The 18,723-nt window shown below is 37.6% G+C and overlaps 1 protein-coding gene across 1 annotated transcript in view; it reads right to left on the bottom strand.

The window, feature by feature from the left end:
• The window catches only part of IL15 (interleukin 15), a 367,286-nt gene that overhangs the window by 195,339 nt on the left and 153,224 nt on the right, over positions 1-18,723 (bottom strand). The window contains exon 2 of the mRNA XM_027600407.1: positions 11,480-11,583. The gene's annotated coding sequence lies outside the window, so the exon portion shown is untranslated. The remainder of the gene's footprint in view (positions 1-11,479; positions 11,584-18,723) is intronic.

Genomic DNA, 18,723 nt, shown 5'->3' with positions numbered 1-18,723 from the left:
AAGGAATTTAGGAGAATCCAGGAAGATGAGGCTTGTGCCTTTTTCTCTTCTAGTTGTAGTACATCAGGTGAAAATGTAATTGAAGGACAGTGGAGTGTGGTTGTGGACCTAGCAGTAAAGCTCAGCATAGTTGTGGGCTAACTAAAACACAAGAGAAAGTGTTACTGGAGAAATGTTGATTGTCCAGCTGAGAATGGAAACCAAGCATTACTACCAGCAATCCATAACATCCATAATTATTTTGGCAGGAACATATTGCTCCTTTAATTCAATACAGAGTGAAGTTTGAGAGAGATGGTAATAGGTCTTTGGTGATAGTATCTTTAAATTCCAGGTTTTGGAAGATAATCCAAAATGATTAAAAATCATGGCAAGCAAGATTTTCAGTAGGTATGTCAGAATCAAGGAGGTAGGGAGAAAGGCAATAGGGAGTTGTCATAAATATTGATTTGCTTGCTGTTCCATGTGGGGTGTTTCTTTTCAAAATATTTCTTGAATATATTCTGGGTAGAAGAATTTTAAAGAAAGATTTAAAATATATATTTTTGTATATATTTATATAATATATCTTACATATTTTATTATTATATATAATATATAAATATATATTATTTATATTTTATGTTTATTACATATATTATTTATTATAATTATATATATTACATATATATAATTATATATTCTGCTCTGTTAGAGGAGACTATTTTAGGTGTAGCAGTGAACACAAATTTGAAAGCAAAATGTTTACTAACTAACATGAAAAGGCACATCCCCAGGATTTTAGTATAACAATGACTAATGTGCATTTTCAAAGTCTACTTGGGCCTCCTCTATCTCTGAGCAGGACCATACTTGTATTCTTACAGTAATGAGACTGATATTTCAAGACAACAAGACATACAAACCAATTAAAGGGTCTCACCAGTTCCCATAGTCCTCACTCTCCTTCCTAATCCTCTTCTTAAGATGGGAATCTCTGGGTATCTGACTCATATAGGACCCCTGAGCTGACTTTGCTCCCTTAGGGAGAGAGGGGTTGCCCTCACCTTATAGCCCAGATTTTGTGGAATGAACTAGTTTCAGCAAATGTAAGAGTACTCTCCTGCTTTTCATTACTCTCAGGCAGAAATTGTGGGCCCACTGTGAAATCCAACTGTAATTTCATTTTGTTTTATTTGGCATACAAAAGTGAAAATTTCTCCCTAGCTTCTTTTCAGAGAAAGCATGTGGGTTTCCTAAATAAGAGGACCATTAGCCAAGGATCAGCTCATTTTACCTCAATGTAAACACTCTACCTTAAAAAACAATTCAGTGGATTTAGTTCATCTTAAGAATACTAATCATAATTTATTATTTTTCTATGATCCCATAAGGAAAAACATGACACATGTGAGCAATGTCCCCTGACAGGGTGACTTCCCTGAGGCTCCCCACAAAGGGCACAAGGCAACAATACAAAGGGATTAAGAAAAGCTAAGCTGAACATTTAGTGACTCATAAAAGTGACCAAGTATTTGCTTATCTGAATGATAGATGAAATATTAAGAGGTATGATTTCTTTTCAGAGGCACGTGGTTGTAATATTAGAACTTAATACTAGGCAAATGTGGTTATATTTAAGAATCAATTAATCCAGGGGTGCATGGATGGCTCAGTCGGTTAAACATCTGGATCTTGATTTCGGCTCAGGTCATGATCTCAGGGTTGTGGGATGGAGCCCCGTGTAGGGCTCCAAGCTCAGTGTGGAGTCTGCTTGAGATTCTCTCTCCTTCTTCCTCTGTTCCTCCCCTTGTTCATACATGTGTGTCGTACATGTCTCTCTCTCTCTCTCTCTCAAATACATAAATCTTTTTAAAAAAAAACAATCAACTGATCTGAACAGCTGGATTCTAAGAGTGAAGAAATAATTGATTTTATACTAATCATGTTTTACTTGGAAATACTATCATTCATTTAAAGGCTTGTTCTATTTTGTCTGGCCATATGTGTGTAGGTACACTTAGGTGTCAAGAAATAAAAGATGGAACTGGGTAGAGAACACCAATAAAGGAATAGAGGACATCATTTCCGTATAAGGCAGGGTTATGTATGCCATAGACAAAATCCAGACACATGAAAACCGGGTATAAACTAGACTAGAAACTCAAATTGGAATGTAAATCCCAGCAAAGACTAAGCCAAAAAGGTAAGACAGGACGATGTAACAGTTACCATTTATTAAGGTCATTTTGAAGGTGAAGAAACAGGCTCAGACAGGTTAAATGACCAGCTCACGTTCAGACAGCTATTAAGGTAGCAGAACCAGAATTCAAAACCTCGTCTGCCTAACGTCAGATGTGCTTTCTGCTCTCCCTCCCTCCCTTCCCTGCTTGAATATCACAGAGGCAGATGGAGGTAGAAGTGTACCGTCAGCTGGCTCAAGGCCTCTAGGTAGGGAGGGGCCCCAGGGGCCAAGTGCCAGATAGGACTTTATCCTTTCCTCTTCCTGGCAATGTCAAGCTGTCCCAGATATTCTGGGAAAAGAAACCACAGTGATACATGTACACTTCCCTGTCAACGGAAATTTAGGTTTTTTTTAAAAGATTTTATTTATTTATTTGTCAGAGAGAGAGAGCACAAGCAGGAGGAGCAGCAGGTAGAGGGAGAAGCAGACTCCCTGCTGAGCAAGGAGCCCAATACAGGACTCAATCCCAGGACCCTGGGATCATCACCGGAGCTGATGGCAGATGCTTAACTGACGGAGCCACCAGGCATCCTGGAAATGTAGCTTCTCTAATCGACTCAGCTCATACACAGTTGGAACTCAGCTCTTAACTCTCCCAGAAAGTCAAATATTGCACTTGTAAGTATTTTCAGCATTCACCCCCAGACCTCTCTTTTATTACTCATACTATTCAATTAAATTCTATTAAGCTATTAATAGGTTTTATTCTTGTGTCTCTGAATGTACTAAGTCAATTTTGATTTAATGGCTATTTTCATTCTACAACTACTATAAATTTCCAGCAAGAGAAGGCCCACTGCCACTATTTCAAGACTTTCTGCTCTTTTGCTTTGATTTTTAGTTACTTGAATTCAAAAAACGTGTTAGACAATCTATTTTCCCAGAAAATGCCATACTGCTCCACAAACATTTGTTTTGTTTTTGATTACCATGCTGAGATTTCTCTGTATCTTAGAATTAGAAAGGAATTTAGAAATCATCCATCTGTGCCTGCACTTTACGTGAAGAGGAATGGCGTATTTGAGCAGTTCAACAATGTGGCCCAGGTCGCAATGCAGTAGCTGGGATGAACCCACAGCTTGTGATTACAGACCAGGGCTCCAACCCATCATGCCCCTTATGCTGCCAAAGATCAAGTGATAACATTAGAGAAGCTGCTAATACCGAGTTAATGCACTTTAGAAATATACTTTAGTCATACCCAGACTACACTTTAAAAGAGAATTTTTTTAATTAGGGGAAAGACCTAAAAAAATGATAATTCACAACCATGTAGTATAAAACAGACTCAATTCTATTCCAATCAATCAGATTCATTAGCAAAAATTGTTCAGAGCATGACATGTGAGAAGTTCTGAAAGGCCTATTCTGATTGATACAGGCTCTCTCCTTGCAGCTGCGTTGAAGGTGGTTAATCCCATTTGCAGGATGATGAAGTGAATCTATTGAATACACGAGGCATTATACTACACGGTGGACATTAAAAACTATTTCCATTTACAACAATGCTACAAAATACCTACTTTATAATCTCCATTTCACAGCTAAGGAAATTGAGTCTTCAATTCTGTAACAGATGGAGTCACCAAAAGAGTTGAGGGAACAGAGGCTCCCTGGTGGAGAGAAAAATCACCGGATGGACAGTTAGGAGAGTTTCCTCTGAGGTTACAAGTTGGGTGCCCTTGGGTAAGTCACCTCTCCTCTCACGTCTTCCTTTCATCAACTGTTAAAGGAGGGTGTTTGCCTAAGTAAATTTTAAATTTCATTCCAAGGTAACAGACCCAATTCCAAGTCTCTTAATGCCTCATCTCTAACTACACAACACAGAATGTAGTCAATACAAAATGAGAAGAAGCCTCTTCTTGAACAAATCTAAACTGACTGCTGAAGGAAATGATGTGCTTTGAATGTGGACCAAAGGATGAGGAAAAGACAGAAACTGGGAGGATGCTTTGCCATCAGCACGCTAAATTTGAGGGCTGTGTGGGAGACCAGTTAATGTTCTGAAGATTTAAGATAACACTGTCTGAATTTACATATTTATAGATATTATTAGTGGTCACAACTAAGATGAGAGCAGTGCTAGGCACAATATAACCTAATATATCATTACTATGCTACTCTAGACATTTTTTTCCCCAAATCTTGTCTAAGTCTTCCTTAAATCAACGATAATATCCAAGTTTCTTAAAATGGCATCTCTGCAAATCCATCTTAATTACAAAACAAGGATTGAACATTAGCTGCTGCAACTGCATCTGTATATAGTTTTCAAAGGTTTAACAGACATCAAATGGGGTAAAGAAACCACTCACTCATTTAATGTGAAGTGGTGCATTTTTCCTACCGGTTTTAACTGAATCAAGTGCCAACATTTCCCCCTCTCCCCACTCCCACTCACTGCTGTGCTGCTGTCAGGGACTGTTGGCTGGATTTGGTGGCATGGGGGACTATTATGGGAAATGAAGGGAGAAAGCCCAAGCCTAAAACCATTCATTTTTTCTTGTCTTTTCTTCCACTCTCAGTATCAACAAATCATGAAGAAGCAGATTTTTATAGCCATTTAGGGTCAACACATTTTCACTTATTTATCTTTTGTTTAAAGAAAATAGAACAGGGGCGCCTGGGTGGCTCTGTCGTTAAGCATCTGCCTTCGGCTCAGGTCATGATCCCAGGGTCCTGGGATGGAGCCCCACATCTGGCTCCCTGCTTGGCAGGAAGCCTGCTTCTCCCTCTCCCACTCCCCCTGCTTGTGTTCCCTCTCTCGCTGTGTCTTTCTCTGTCAAATAGATAAATAAAATCTTTAAAAAAAAAAAAAGAAAAAATAGAACATAGAGAGACTCTCTGCGTGTGTGTGTGTTTTGCCCTCTATCAGTTTTGCACTTCTTACCAAATCCTATTTCCCAGTGACATGTTAAAATCCAAATAATAACATTCCCAGAGTTTAAATTCAGCATGTATTATAATGTCTCACATAAAGTAGGTTTCTAATAATTTGGTTATTTATTATTTGATTGAGTAAATGCATAATCATAAAATATATTATGCCTCATTCTCTCATTAACTTTTAAGAGATTTGAAAAAAAGGATAAAATTGACATCTTTCAAATTGAAAAATTATTAAATGCTTTTTTTTCCTTTTTGTGTCTGTTTCTCCCTCTCCCTTTGCCCCTCCACCTGCTTGTGCTCACTCTCCCTCTCTCTCTCAAATAAATAAACAAAATCTTGAAAAAAAAATATGTTCAGACTGAGGGTTTTCAACACCCTAAAAGCCAAATTAGATTAACTAAAGACCCAATCAATTTTACAAAAGCAAGGCTGTAAGAAAGGAAACAGGAGAGTGGCTATGACATCTCTTAGCCCTTTTTGCTGCACTGGAGCCCTTGAGATTGATTCAAAGTTAAGTGCAGTATTCATTTACCCCTGTCCCTTCTGGAATCTTCTACCGCACTGAAGGAAGTGTATAAAGACCATGAAGGAAGAGAAAAAGAAAATAGCACTGTCAAGAATTTACCAACAGGAATTTGCTTCCTAAAGTAATTTTATACTGAATAATGCCCTGCACCATAGGATCACATGGAGAGTGTTTTAAAAATTCTGATGCCTAAGTCATATCCCAGACCAACTGACTTAGAAGTCCCGGAGATGGGACCAAGGCATTAGTATACTTTTAAAGTTTCTCTGGTAATTATAATATGAGGTTAAATTGGAGAACTATTGCTTTGAAGAGGAAACAATCCGCTGCTAATGTCTCTTCTCAAATGAATGTTATCTTTCTCTGAGCCACCTCTTTCTTCAAATAACTCCTAGTTTCCTTAACCTTTTCCCCTGAGTTGTAATTTTTTACTTTAATTATTTTACTAGCTCTTTTGCAGCTCTTTTCCAAATTATTTATATGTAGAAATGAATTAAGAATAAAACTATAAGGGTCAAATATGTTCCATTACTACCAAAAACTTCTTTCTGATAGTTATAAAGCACTATATATGATAGCATTTATGAAATGACTATGTTTTAAATTAAGTTATCCAAAAGGATTGAATAATACAGATTTCAATGCAACTGTCATTTAAGGCGGATCTTTTTCCTACACTGAGATACAATAACACTTCCATCAAAATGGCAGAGCTTACTAATCACTTGGATTTCAAATGTATATATTCAGTGTTAGAGTGAACAGTAGCTTTTGGATCTAAAGAGCTATTTGCATATTTACACTTGTTTGTGAATTCCATGCCAGACTAGAACATATTGAAAAGGACTGATCTTTTTTTTTTTGATGTTTCTTTTTTTTTTAATTTTTTTATTGTTATGTTAATCACCATATATTACATCATTAGTTTTTGGTGCAGTGTTCCATGATTCATTATTTGTGCATAACACCCAGTGCTCCATACAGAACGTGCCCTCCTCAATACCCATCACCAGGCTAACCCATCCCCCTACCCCCCTCCCCTCTAGAACCCTCAGTTTGTTTTTCAGAGTCCATCATCTCTCATGGTTCGTCTCCCCCTCTGACATACTCCCGAAAAGGACTGATCTTATTTTGTTTCTATTCTTACCTCAGATTTTTTAGACTACTTCCTTTTCACTATGGTTATAATTTTAAAATGCCCCCCAAAAAGTTATCTTAAGGGAAAATGAGTGCATCATCAATTCACAGTGTAGAATGACAGCATAGAAGCATATGATTGCAAACCTGCATGAAAAGTTTCATCTTTCCCTAAACCCAAATATACCGTGCTTAAAAGAAGACTTTAGATTTCCATTGTTTAGTCATGGCAGGCTAGACTATTTAGACACACACATACACACACGCCCCCACCCTAAAAACAAGGAAAAAATAGTCCCCTAATATTGAAAAATTTACAATACAGTAAAGAATTATCAGCCCAAAGCATATAAGAAAACAAGAACCCAGAAAACCATGTAAGCAGGATACTCAAAGCCTGCTTTGGCCAGAAGTCCTTTACCTATCCAGGACAAAATGAACTATAAAACTGAACTGGAGACTGCCCACCTTAAAGGCAGCACCCCAAAGGACTACACCTTTACGGTAAGGTAGAACTCCAAGTGGCTACACCTTCAGGGTAAGGAGGACTGAGCCTATGCCTACTCCCGCTACTGTAAATCTCAGGACTTCCAAAAAATTAATATGGCACTAGGCAGATTAGGGCAAACGTATGTTAAGAAAACTTCATTGAACTGAGATATTATAATCACGCCAGGTGTATCTGTATCTGCAATCTACATTATTTTACCATCAAAGTGTTCAAGAAGCCATAAGCAATAAATTTGAAGTAGTACTGAACCCCTAAACATCTGAAAGAATAAATGTAAATCACTTCTAGAGGAAAACACATATATCCTAAGCCTCAGGGAATTTCCATAAATAATGTTTTCAAGGGCAATGTGCAGTGCACAATTAAAGATAACTAAGCATAAAAGTAAATAAGTTACCATAAGCAATAAACAGCAGAAATAACAGGCAGAAGAAGACTACAGATACTGCCATTATCAGATAGCTTATAAAAATGGATGCTCACTGTGCATAGAAGAAACAAAAGAGAAATATGAGGCTATATGCATGAAATGGGAAAATATAAGAAGTGATACAGAACTTTGGAAAAGAACCAAGACAACTTTAAGAACTGAAAAACAAACTGAAGTGAAAAACTCAATAGGTAAGTATGGTAGCAGATTATGCAAAACAGAAAAGATAATCATTAGTGAACTAGAAGATAGGTTAAAAGAAATCATCCATAATTTAGAATGAAGATATCCAAAAATGGAAAAACACAGAATTGTTTAGTAGACAAGAAAGACAGACTTAGAAAATCTTAGATGCATCTTATCATCGTTCCTGAAAAAAGAAAATGGAGTAGGAGCAATATTTGAAGGAATAATGGAGTGGCTGAAGAAAGAGGCTGACTGGTATCCATAAAACAAGTCATCCTATTTACTTGATCATGAAAATCTTCTCCAAAGGTCATGCTTTGGTGAACATTCACATAGGACATAAATGCTTGCATTTTTTTCACCCACTCAGAGAGGTCTATCCACATACCTCTTCCCTAGATCTCTTTGTTATCAATTTTCCATAGTCCTTCCAACTTCCTGACTATCTGGCCAAGCTACTAATTCATGCATGCCATAAATTAGTATACAGTCACACTTCTGGCCCTTTCACCTTTCAGGCAAAATGAACAATCAGATACACTGCCTGAAGTTCTGCTCACTGGGAGGATTTCCCTTCACCACTGTCCTTCACAGATGTCCCAAGAAGGGGCTATGGTACTGCAGCTATCCACTTCTGGGTGGTGTCTACATATTGCACAGAACCATCTGTAAACCAGGCCCAAGTTTTATTTTCCTCAGTCAACTGATTGTAGGGAGCTTCCCATGAGGCCATAGATATAGACAGGGTGAGAGAAAGTAATGGAGCAAGAATAGGGACCAGAGGCATTTGGGCCACTTTCTTATGCAACTTATTTTTGGCTTTAGATCCAGCTCAAGCTCAATCTCATATGTACCACTTCCATTTGATGAAGTACTGCTGTACATATCCAAATTTATGGCTTGGTGGGTCAGACATCACCAGTACATGATAGGTAGCTAAGGTCCTATGGTTAGACATTTAGCTAGTAAGCCCAGTAGCAAGCCTAAAGCTTTTCCTCAAAAGAAGAGTAATTATCCAGAGGATGGCAGGTCTTTGCTCCAAATTCTTAAGTATTTGTGCTATGGTTCACTATAGAATCCTGCCAAAGGCTCCAAACAGCATTTCTACCTGCCAATATTACTTCAAGAACCATCAGGTCTGCTGAATCATATGGTCTAAGAGGCAGAGCAGCTTACTTACACATCTGCTGACTTGCTGCAGAGCCTTCTCTTGTTCTTCTTTTCCCTTGGTAAATGGGCTTGAATGGCACACCCAAATGAGGACTATGTTGCCTCCAAAATCTGAAAAGGTCCCTAGGCATTGTGCCTCTTTTTTTGACTGTAGGAGGGCAGCATGTAACAACTTATCCTTCATCCTATCTTCACTAAGAAAGGATATCTTGACATGCTCCACACTGTTGGACTCCTAGAAATTTCACTGAGGTAGGTCTCTGAATTTTCTTGGTCCTACCCCCTAACATGCAAATATCTTACCAATGTATCAGAGTAGTCGCTACTTTTTCCTCACTTGATCCAATAAGCATAATGTCATCAATGTAATGGACCAGTGTGGTATTTTATAGAAAGGAAAGGTGATCAAGTTCCCTGCAGATTAAATTATGACATAGGGCTTGAGAGCTGATATATCAAGGTACAACAGTGAAGGTGTATTGCTGACCTTGCCAACTGAAAGCAAACTGCCTCTGGTCATCTCTACTAAAAGGAGTAGAGAAAAACTATTTGCAAAGTCAAGAGCTGCATGTTAGGTACCAGGGGGATGTGTTAATTTGCTCAAGCAATATAATCTGAAAGAGCAGCTGCAACTGGGGTCACCATCTGGTTATGTTTACAATGATCCATGGTTATTCTCTAAAATCCATCTGTTTTGTGCAAGGCCAACTAAATAAACCAGGATGATGTGGTAGGATTCACCAGACCTGGATCCTTCAAGTCCTAATTATCTGCAGTCTTTCCAGGAATAGTGTTTTTGGGTTACTATTTTACCATGTAGAGTTAGGTCTAGTGGTTTGCACTTAGCCTTTCCTACCATAATAGTACTCACTCCAGGGAACCAATGTGAGGATTCTGCCAGTTGCTGAGTATAGACATTCTGATATTGGGGAAATAACTACTTTGGCAGGATGGATTTGGAATACACTTGACCCATGTGGAACAACCCTGAGCAAAAACTCCACTGATCACCTGACATTTGTAGGTCCCTACTCTGACTGGTGGACATAGTGACATTTTGGGGTCTCCTGAAATTAGTACCACTTTAAATCTGGGGTCCAGTAATCCCTGAAAAATCTGATTATTTCCTTTTCCCCATTTCACACTGGTAAATGTCCATGAATTCAAGACCAATAATATAAATTTTTGGCAGGTTAGTGGGATTCTTCCTTGAGAACACCCAGCCACCCCTTTATTTTGAGAAGTTCTGAGCCTATAAATTGGCTCAAATATGGGAGTTGATTGAAAGAACATGACTCTATGTTTTGATGATTCAAGTCAGAGATATGTTCAATTGACCTAGAACTCTTCTGCTTAGATCAAGTAAAAATTTAGTAGACTATTTATTTCACCTGTAGAACACCATGATCAATTAGCTAATGCCACAGATCTGTGAATCAGACTGTTCTAATTATTGCTTTGACTCTGCTGTCCATTATGGTAACCAAGCCCACCTTGTCTTTGGTCATTAGGTGCCACCACTTGGGTCCTGCCACTCCAGGATCCAATTATACCCACTGCATTTAAAGAATCCCAGTTCAATGTCAGTAGTTTCCACTGTAATTCCTGACCTATAGAGAAGACTGACCACAGAGTTCTTCAAGGGTGCAGGACCTTCTCAAAATTTATTTTTTATATTCTTGAAAGCTGCAACCTTCTGGGGTGGGTGAGCAGGTCTTATGTGATTAACCCACTCTAACATTCCAATTCTCTAAGCCTTTAGATACCATACTGTACCATTTACTAATGCACTCCCGGTATTTCAACTTATTTAGTACAGGACATTTTTTTGGTCCATGCTTCAACCAACCAATCAAACAAACTGTTAGAGCCCTTTCTAACTCCTCAAATTACAACACTGACTCCAGAATGTCTGTTTAGTGAACTCATTCCAATAAATTCCACATGATCTGACTTTACACTCCTTCCTCCAATTTCCAAAGCCCTAATATCCATTCTTACACATATTTCCCAGATTTCTATGTATACAAATGGAAAAAATCAAGTATTTTCTTAGGAGTATAATGCATCTATTTGTGTCAGATTGTCGGCCTCACCTTTTGGGACCTGCCAGGACTTGAGTCTACTGATGGGGCTAGAAGCAAAGAGAGGTGGTTGGGGAGGAGCGGTTCTGAAGAGAATCAATGCTGTCTTGAGAGGCAACTACTTTAGGGGAGGTCATTACAGGTTCCTCAGGTGAAGCATGTTTAACCTCCTCAAATGGAGACAGAGCAGCTGCTCTCATTGGCAAAGAAGATGCATCAGAATTTAGAAGTTCAATGCTATGTCCCCAACTTCATCTGGATCTGCCCATATGTTTCCATTCCAATTCTCAGGATCCCATCCCTTCATAATCAATATACTTACTTTAACAGCAAACATCTTGTGAGCTTGGGAATTCAATTTATGTTGTAATTCAGCCACTCACAGGACGAAACTGGGTTTAGTCTTCAGAAATTCCACCTCTGCAGCTACAGGAGATGAGGCAGACATAGAAACAGTCAGAATTCTCCAGGCGAACAAAAACAATGGATTATATAGAAAGTATAATAAAATAATTGAGTGTATATTTATATATATATGTATATGTTGTGTGTGTGTATGTGTATTATTTTAAGGAATTGACTCATGTGATTGTGGGTCTGGCAAATCTGAAATCTGGATGTCAGGTCAGAAGGCCAGAAATTCAGGTAAGAGTTGAAGCTACAGTCTTAAATCTGAAACCCATAGGATATGCTGGAAACTGGAAACTCAGGCAGGATTTCTAAGTGACAGTCTTGGGATAGAATTTCTTTTTCTCTGGGAAACCTCAGTTTTTGCTCGTAAGGCCTTCAACTAACTGAATGAGGCCAATAAACATTAGTGAAGGTAGTATCCTTGGCTTAAAGTCAACTGACTATAAATGTTAATCATAGCTATACAATACCTTCACAGCAACAACTAGACTAGTGTTTGACCAAACACGTAGGCACCACAGCCTAGCCAAGCTGACATATAAAATTAAGAATTAATAATACCATTTATAAATATGAATTTGTAATATATTAGAGATCTCAACAGAAATAAAATATACATAGAATAATATGGGTAGTGGGGTGTCTGCGTGGCTCAGTTGGCTGAGCCTCTGACTCTTGATTTCAGCTCAGGTCATGATCTCGGGGTCCTGGGATGAAGCCCCATGTCTGGCTCCCTGATCAGCAGGGAGTCTGCTTCTCCCTCTCCCTTTGCCCCTCTGGCCCACTCATGCTCGCTCTCTCTCTCCCTCAAAAAAAAAAAAAAAGCGCCTTGAAAAAAGGTATGAAAAGCTGTTCAATTTCATTTATATTGAGTAAATGCAAATTAAAATCACTATTAAAAATACTATTACAGGGGCGCCTGGGTGGCTCAGATGGTTAGGTGTCTGCCTTCGGCTCAGGTCATGATCCCAGCGTCCTGAGATCGAGCCCCGCATCGGGCTCCTTGCTTGGCGGGGAGCCTGCTTCTCCCTCTCCCTCTACTGTTCCCCCTGCTTGTGCTCTCTCGTTCTCTGTCAAATAAATGAATAAAATCTTTTAAAAATAAATAAATAAAAATACTATTACAGACCTACAAAGCTAGCAAATCAAAGAGTATGAAAACATATATGAGAGTGAAGGAGAGGCATCACAGCAGAGTGGTCTAATCTCTTGAGCTGAACTCTCTACCACGTTCAAATGTGTGAATATGGGCCAGTTGTTCCTCCTCTCTGTGCCTTTATTTCATTATCTGGGAAGTATAAATAGCAATACTACCTAATCTTAATGATATTATAAAATTGAAATCTTTGTGCTTAGAATATGGCCTGGCACATAGTAAATATTATTGGGTTTATTCTTTAATGAAATAAAATGTGGTAAAACAGAAACCTCACTACTCTGCTGGTAGGCATGAAGATTGAAACCACCACTTTGGAAAACAGTTAAATGATCTATTATCATTAAAGATGCATAGACTCTGTAATACATCAAATCTGCTTCCAGATATATAACCAAAGTACATACAGTAGAACACATTTATAAGAGTGTTTATAGCAACATTGCTTAATATTACAGAAATAGGAACAATCATCTACAAAAGAATAGGAAAATAAATTGTAGAAGACATAAGAAAATACTATACAAAATGAAAAGGAACAAACTATAGCAGTAAACTTCAGGTACACCCAAGAATATAGATAAATATCACAAACACATTGAGTGAAAGAAGCAGACACAAAAGAATACAAATTATGACTCTATTTTCATAAAATTCAAAAACAGGAAAGATTCAAATATATTGGTTAAGTTTAGAGAATAGTAACAAGATAGTTGTCATGTAAGCAAGGATAGTGGCTATCTATAGCAGGACGGAGTTTTTCTGGAGAGGGTTATGAGGGAGTATAATAGGTATTCCCATTCTGCAGATAGTTATTTCACTTCTGTGAGACAGAACAAGATTGCTATACACATTCTTGTACATGTTTCCTGGTTTATGTACTCCAGGTTAGGTATCTAGGACTATAATTACAGGATCATGGTATCAATAATGCTCTGTCTCTGGACCTCAGTGGAGGTTACACAGTTACTTATTAAACTGTACATATATGATTTGGACATATTTTCTGTACATTTCATAATAAAAATCAGTGAATGGATTGTGAGTAAATGGGGGAACCAAGCATAAAACCCCTTAAGAAACTGGGTTAGGGAGAAGAGACTATGGCAGTGAGTAGAGGGAGATAAGAAGTAGAGAGAAGTTGGTTAATCTGCTTTTTCCTTTTTCCCCTCAACTTTATGGAGATATAATGACCTATACTATGGTGTGAGTTTAAGGTGTGCCATGTGATGATTCGATATATGTACATACTGTCCAATGATTACCAACTTCTCCCCATTTCTTCCACCCCCCAGTCTCTGACAACCACCAATCTACTCTCTGTTTCTATGAATTTGGCTTTTTCATACTCCACATATAAGTGAGATCATACAGTATTTGACTTTCTCTACCTTACTTATTTCACTTGGTAAAATGCCTACAAGTTTCATTCATGTTGTCACAAATGGCAGGATTTCCTTCTTTTTTAGGGCTACATTATATCCCATTATTTATATACACACCATATTTTCTTTTTTTAAGATTTTTTTTCATCTTGTGCGTTCAATGTGTTTTTTGGCAATTATCTTTTTAATATGACATCAAAAGCAAGAAAAAATGGGATTACGTATATCATCATTATTTACATACATGAAAACAGGATTCATATTTTTTTTTCAGTAAAAAAGCAATTGCCTTAACAACATGCACATTATGATACCATGTCCACTCTTCAATTTATTTATTTGACAGAGAGAGCAAGTGAGCACAAGCAGGCGGAGGGCCACAGGAAGAGGGAGAAGCAGGTTCCCCCCTGAGCAAGGAGCCCATGTGGACTCAATCCCAGGGCCCTGGGATCATGACCTGAGCTGAAGGCAGACACTTAACTGACTGAGCCACGCAGGTGCCCCACACCACATATTCTTTATCCATTCATCTGCTGACAGTCAGTTAGGTTGTTTCCATGTCATGACTGTTGCGAATAATGCTGCAATGAACACAGGGGCTCATGTATGTTTTCAAGATAGTGATTCCATTTCCTTTGCATATATACCAGAAGTGGGATTGCTGGATTATATGGTAGTTTTATTTTTAATTTTTTGAGGAACCTCCATAATGTTCCTCTAAGACCAGGAACAAGACAAGGGTGTTTATTCTTGCCACCCCTATTCAACATAGTACTGGACATCCTAGTCAAAGCAATTAGGCAAAAATTAGAAATAAAAGGCATCCAAATCTGAAAGGAAAAAATAAAGCTGTCTTTGTTTGCAGATGACATGATCTTATATATAGAAAATCCTAAAGGATTCACCGAAGATCATTAGAACTAATAAATGAATTTAATAAAGTTGCAGGATAAAAAATCAACAGACAAAAATCAGTTGTGTTTCTATACACTAACAATGAACTATCAGAAAGAAAGAAAGAAGGCAATACCATTTACAATACCATCAGAAACAATAAAATACTTAAGAATAAATTTAACCAAGGAGGTGAAAGATCTGTAGTATGAAAACTGAGACATTGATGAAAGAATATGAAGACACAAATAAATGGAAAGATACCCCATATTCATGAATTGAAAGAATTACTATTGTTAAAATGTCCATACTACCCAAATCCATCTACAGAGTCAATGCAATCCCTATTAAAATTCCAATGGCATTTTCACAGGAATAGAAAACACAATCCTAAAATTTGTGTGGAACCACAAAGGACCCCAAATAGCCAAAGCAATCCTGAGAAAAAACAAAGCTGGAGTCATCATACTTCCTAATTTCAAACCTATGTTACAAAACTACAGTAATTAAAACAGCATGGTATTGACATAAAAACTGATACAAAGACTAATGGAACATAATCAAGAATCCAGAAATAAACACATGATATTCAATCATGGGAGCCAAGAATACTGGATGCAAAAATGACAGTCTTTTCAATAAATGGTGTTGAGAAAACTGGATTTTCACATGATTTTTTTTTCCTTTTTAGGAAGATAACTATTCAAGAATTTCTAAATGTTTATGGGAAATATTCAGTTAAGAAAGGAAGAATTCAACTGTACAGCAGAGAAAGGGGGGCCATTAATTGAGTACAGATTCTGTAAAGTAGGGAGTGTTACTCTGTGTAATACTATAATGATGGATACATGTCATTATACATTTGTCCAAACCCAGATAATGTACAACACCAAAGGAGACCATGGACTCTGGATGATTATGATATATCAATATTGGCTCATTGATTGTAACAAATGCACCACTCTGGTGAAGGATGTTGATAATGGGGAGGCTCTCCATGTGTCAGAGCAGGAGATATATGAGAAATCTCTGTACCCTCCTCTCAATTTTGCAGTGAACCTAAAATGTTAAAAAAAAATAGTCTTAAATTTAATTTTTTTTTTTAAGTAGAGATTGTTGGGACGCTACTCTCCATGGACCTCTAGTGTACTGGCCCTTGGGATAGAGGCAGTAACTACCTTTGTTCTGGACCATCTTTTCAAATATGTTTATATGGGAAACAGCCTTGAAAAACAGAGATAGTGTCAGCTTCTCTAGCAAAGGGCAAGTTCATTTTGTGTAATAAAGATGATCTCTCGTGGCGCCTGGGTGGCTCAGTCGTTAAGCGTCTGCCTTCGGCTCAGGTCATGATCCCAGCGTCCTGGGATCGAGTCCCACATCGGGCTTCCTACTCAGCAGGAAGCCTGCTTCTCCCTCTCCCACTCCCCCTGCTTGTGTTCCCTCTCTCGCTCTCTCGCTCTCTCTCTGTTGAAAAATAAATAAAATCTTTAAAAAAAAAAAAAGATGATCTCTCCATGCCAAATGTCAGTCAGGCTTACTACCCATTGTAAGATGTTCTGATTCCTAAGCTCAGGATTCATCTATCTATCTATCTATCTATCTATCCACCCATCTATTTTTTTATTTTTTTATTTTTTTTAGGATTCCTCTCTTGAACATAGCCCACTGTGTTTTCCAAGAGTCTCCTGGCCTGCATAACATCACTCTGCAGATACTGGGGCTCAGGAACAGGTACAAATGCTGATACTCTGGCTACTGTTCTTGCTACTTTTTAAGATTTTTTTTTTCATCTTGTGTGTTCAATGTGTTTTTTGGCAATTATCTTTTTAATATGTTTTTTGGCAATTATCTTTTTAATATGACATCAAAAGCAAAAAAAGGGACTACGTATATCATCATTATTTACATACATGAAAACAGGATTCATATTTCTTTTTTTTTTTTTTTCAGGATATCCTCTGTGCCTGATCCAAGAATCTCATATCTTCTGCCAGCATCCATGAAAGAGCATCAGACTAATTAGTTAGCTTGGAAGGTAGGTAAACTCTCAGACTCTTCACAGTTTTTAATGGGTAGAGTAGGGGCACAAAATCCAAAGCATAGGCATTTGGATCATCTAAAACGACTTTAGGTATGTTGCCACAATAGCTATTAGTTTTGTATCTATTTAAGACACGGTGTAGTTTTTTCTATATGGGTTACATATATAATTTAAACCTTACAAATTCTATTAGAATTCCCACCTTACAGCTGAACAACATAAAAGCAAGTTGACTAAGATCTGACATTAATAAGTGACTAAGACTAGATTCAGACAAGGGCCTCCTGGCTAATCCCAGAGCTGCAGCTCTTGCATTTCCTGCCAGTGTTTCCCAAATCTGTAGTTTACAGGTTGGTGCCACTGCCTGAGGAGTGTTTACAAAGTGAAATAGCACAAGTATTCATGAAGGGAATTAAGAGGAAAAAAAACACAATAGAAGGAATTTTTCATTCAGCTAAATATAACCAATTGCAAGGTCTAACTTTATTGTGAGAACTAGCCCTTCCTTTGTTAGGGTAAAGGATGTTTTCATATGCTTTTATTAAAGGAATGGAAGTGACAGTAAATTGTAGTTTTGTTTGGAGATGTCTTTGATATCCTCCCTTGACAACATAAATGGCTGGCAACCCTATATTAGTTCTTTCATCTTTTTTTCCTTTCCTTTTCTATGGAATCCTAAACTCTTAGAACCACTAGCTATAGCTTATCTTCCAAGTAAGTGTTTTGAGCACTACTGCTTCCTAAATGGGTTCATAGTCTAGTTCATATCTCCAACGTGGTTAAATATGTCCATCTGACTTTTGGTTCTCAAATTTGAGAACTCAAGACCAGCCCAGAACCTGACATAAGGTAGGCACTGAGTAATTATTTGTCAAGTGAATGAATATGGGAATAAATGCACGAAAGGATGCATTGATGAACTCTGAGGTTCTTGATTGTTTTAGAAATTCAGTGGTGCATATGACTGAATATCCCTTCTCCTTTCATAGCAATAGGCTTGATTCATCCAGAACCATTCCACTCTTTAAAGAGAAAATATTTGAAATAAGTGGTATACATTACCTGACATAGAGCTTAATGACATTTGATCTTTTTTTTACATGTGATAATCTGTTCAGGATAACAAGAAATACGTCAATCTTCTGAAAGATTTCCAAACACAGGCAGATAACTGCATTGCAAACAAACAAGCTAGTCCCTGAACTATGTTTGATCCACTCAAGGAAGCAGGGGCTGCATGCTAACCTCTAAGAAAAGACAGAGACTTGGGATATTTTGTGATTGTTGTTGATGATTTACTTATTTTTTTCTTATTTGGCTTGGAACATCTTTAACACATTTTCTATTTCTTAGCCACTTAAAAATAACACTGAATTTATTATCTCTCAAAGTATGCAAATGAATTTAAAAGATCATGTTTAGTGTGCTGAGAACTGGTTGTTAAATTTCCTGAATCTGAGAACTGGACTATTCTGTTACTGCAGCTAAGACCTTTGCTGAGTCGAATGATCAGAATTTCCTTTTGTTTGAATTAGGTGCAATCATCAAACTTCCTTTTACAGTATTCTTTCATTTTCCTTTAAACTGGCTCAGAACTGGTAATTAACAGATTATCTTTGTATAAACAGGAAGTCCTTTGTTCTCTGCTCTTCTTCCTACAGTCTGATATGGTTATCATA

The sequence above is a fragment of the Zalophus californianus genome, chromosome 2, assembly GCF_009762305.2.
Source record: "Zalophus californianus isolate mZalCal1 chromosome 2, mZalCal1.pri.v2, whole genome shotgun sequence".
NCBI lineage: Eukaryota > Metazoa > Chordata > Mammalia > Carnivora > Otariidae > Zalophus > Zalophus californianus.
Note: the sequence above shows the minus strand (reverse complement) of the source record. Positions and strands in the feature narration are given on the sequence as shown.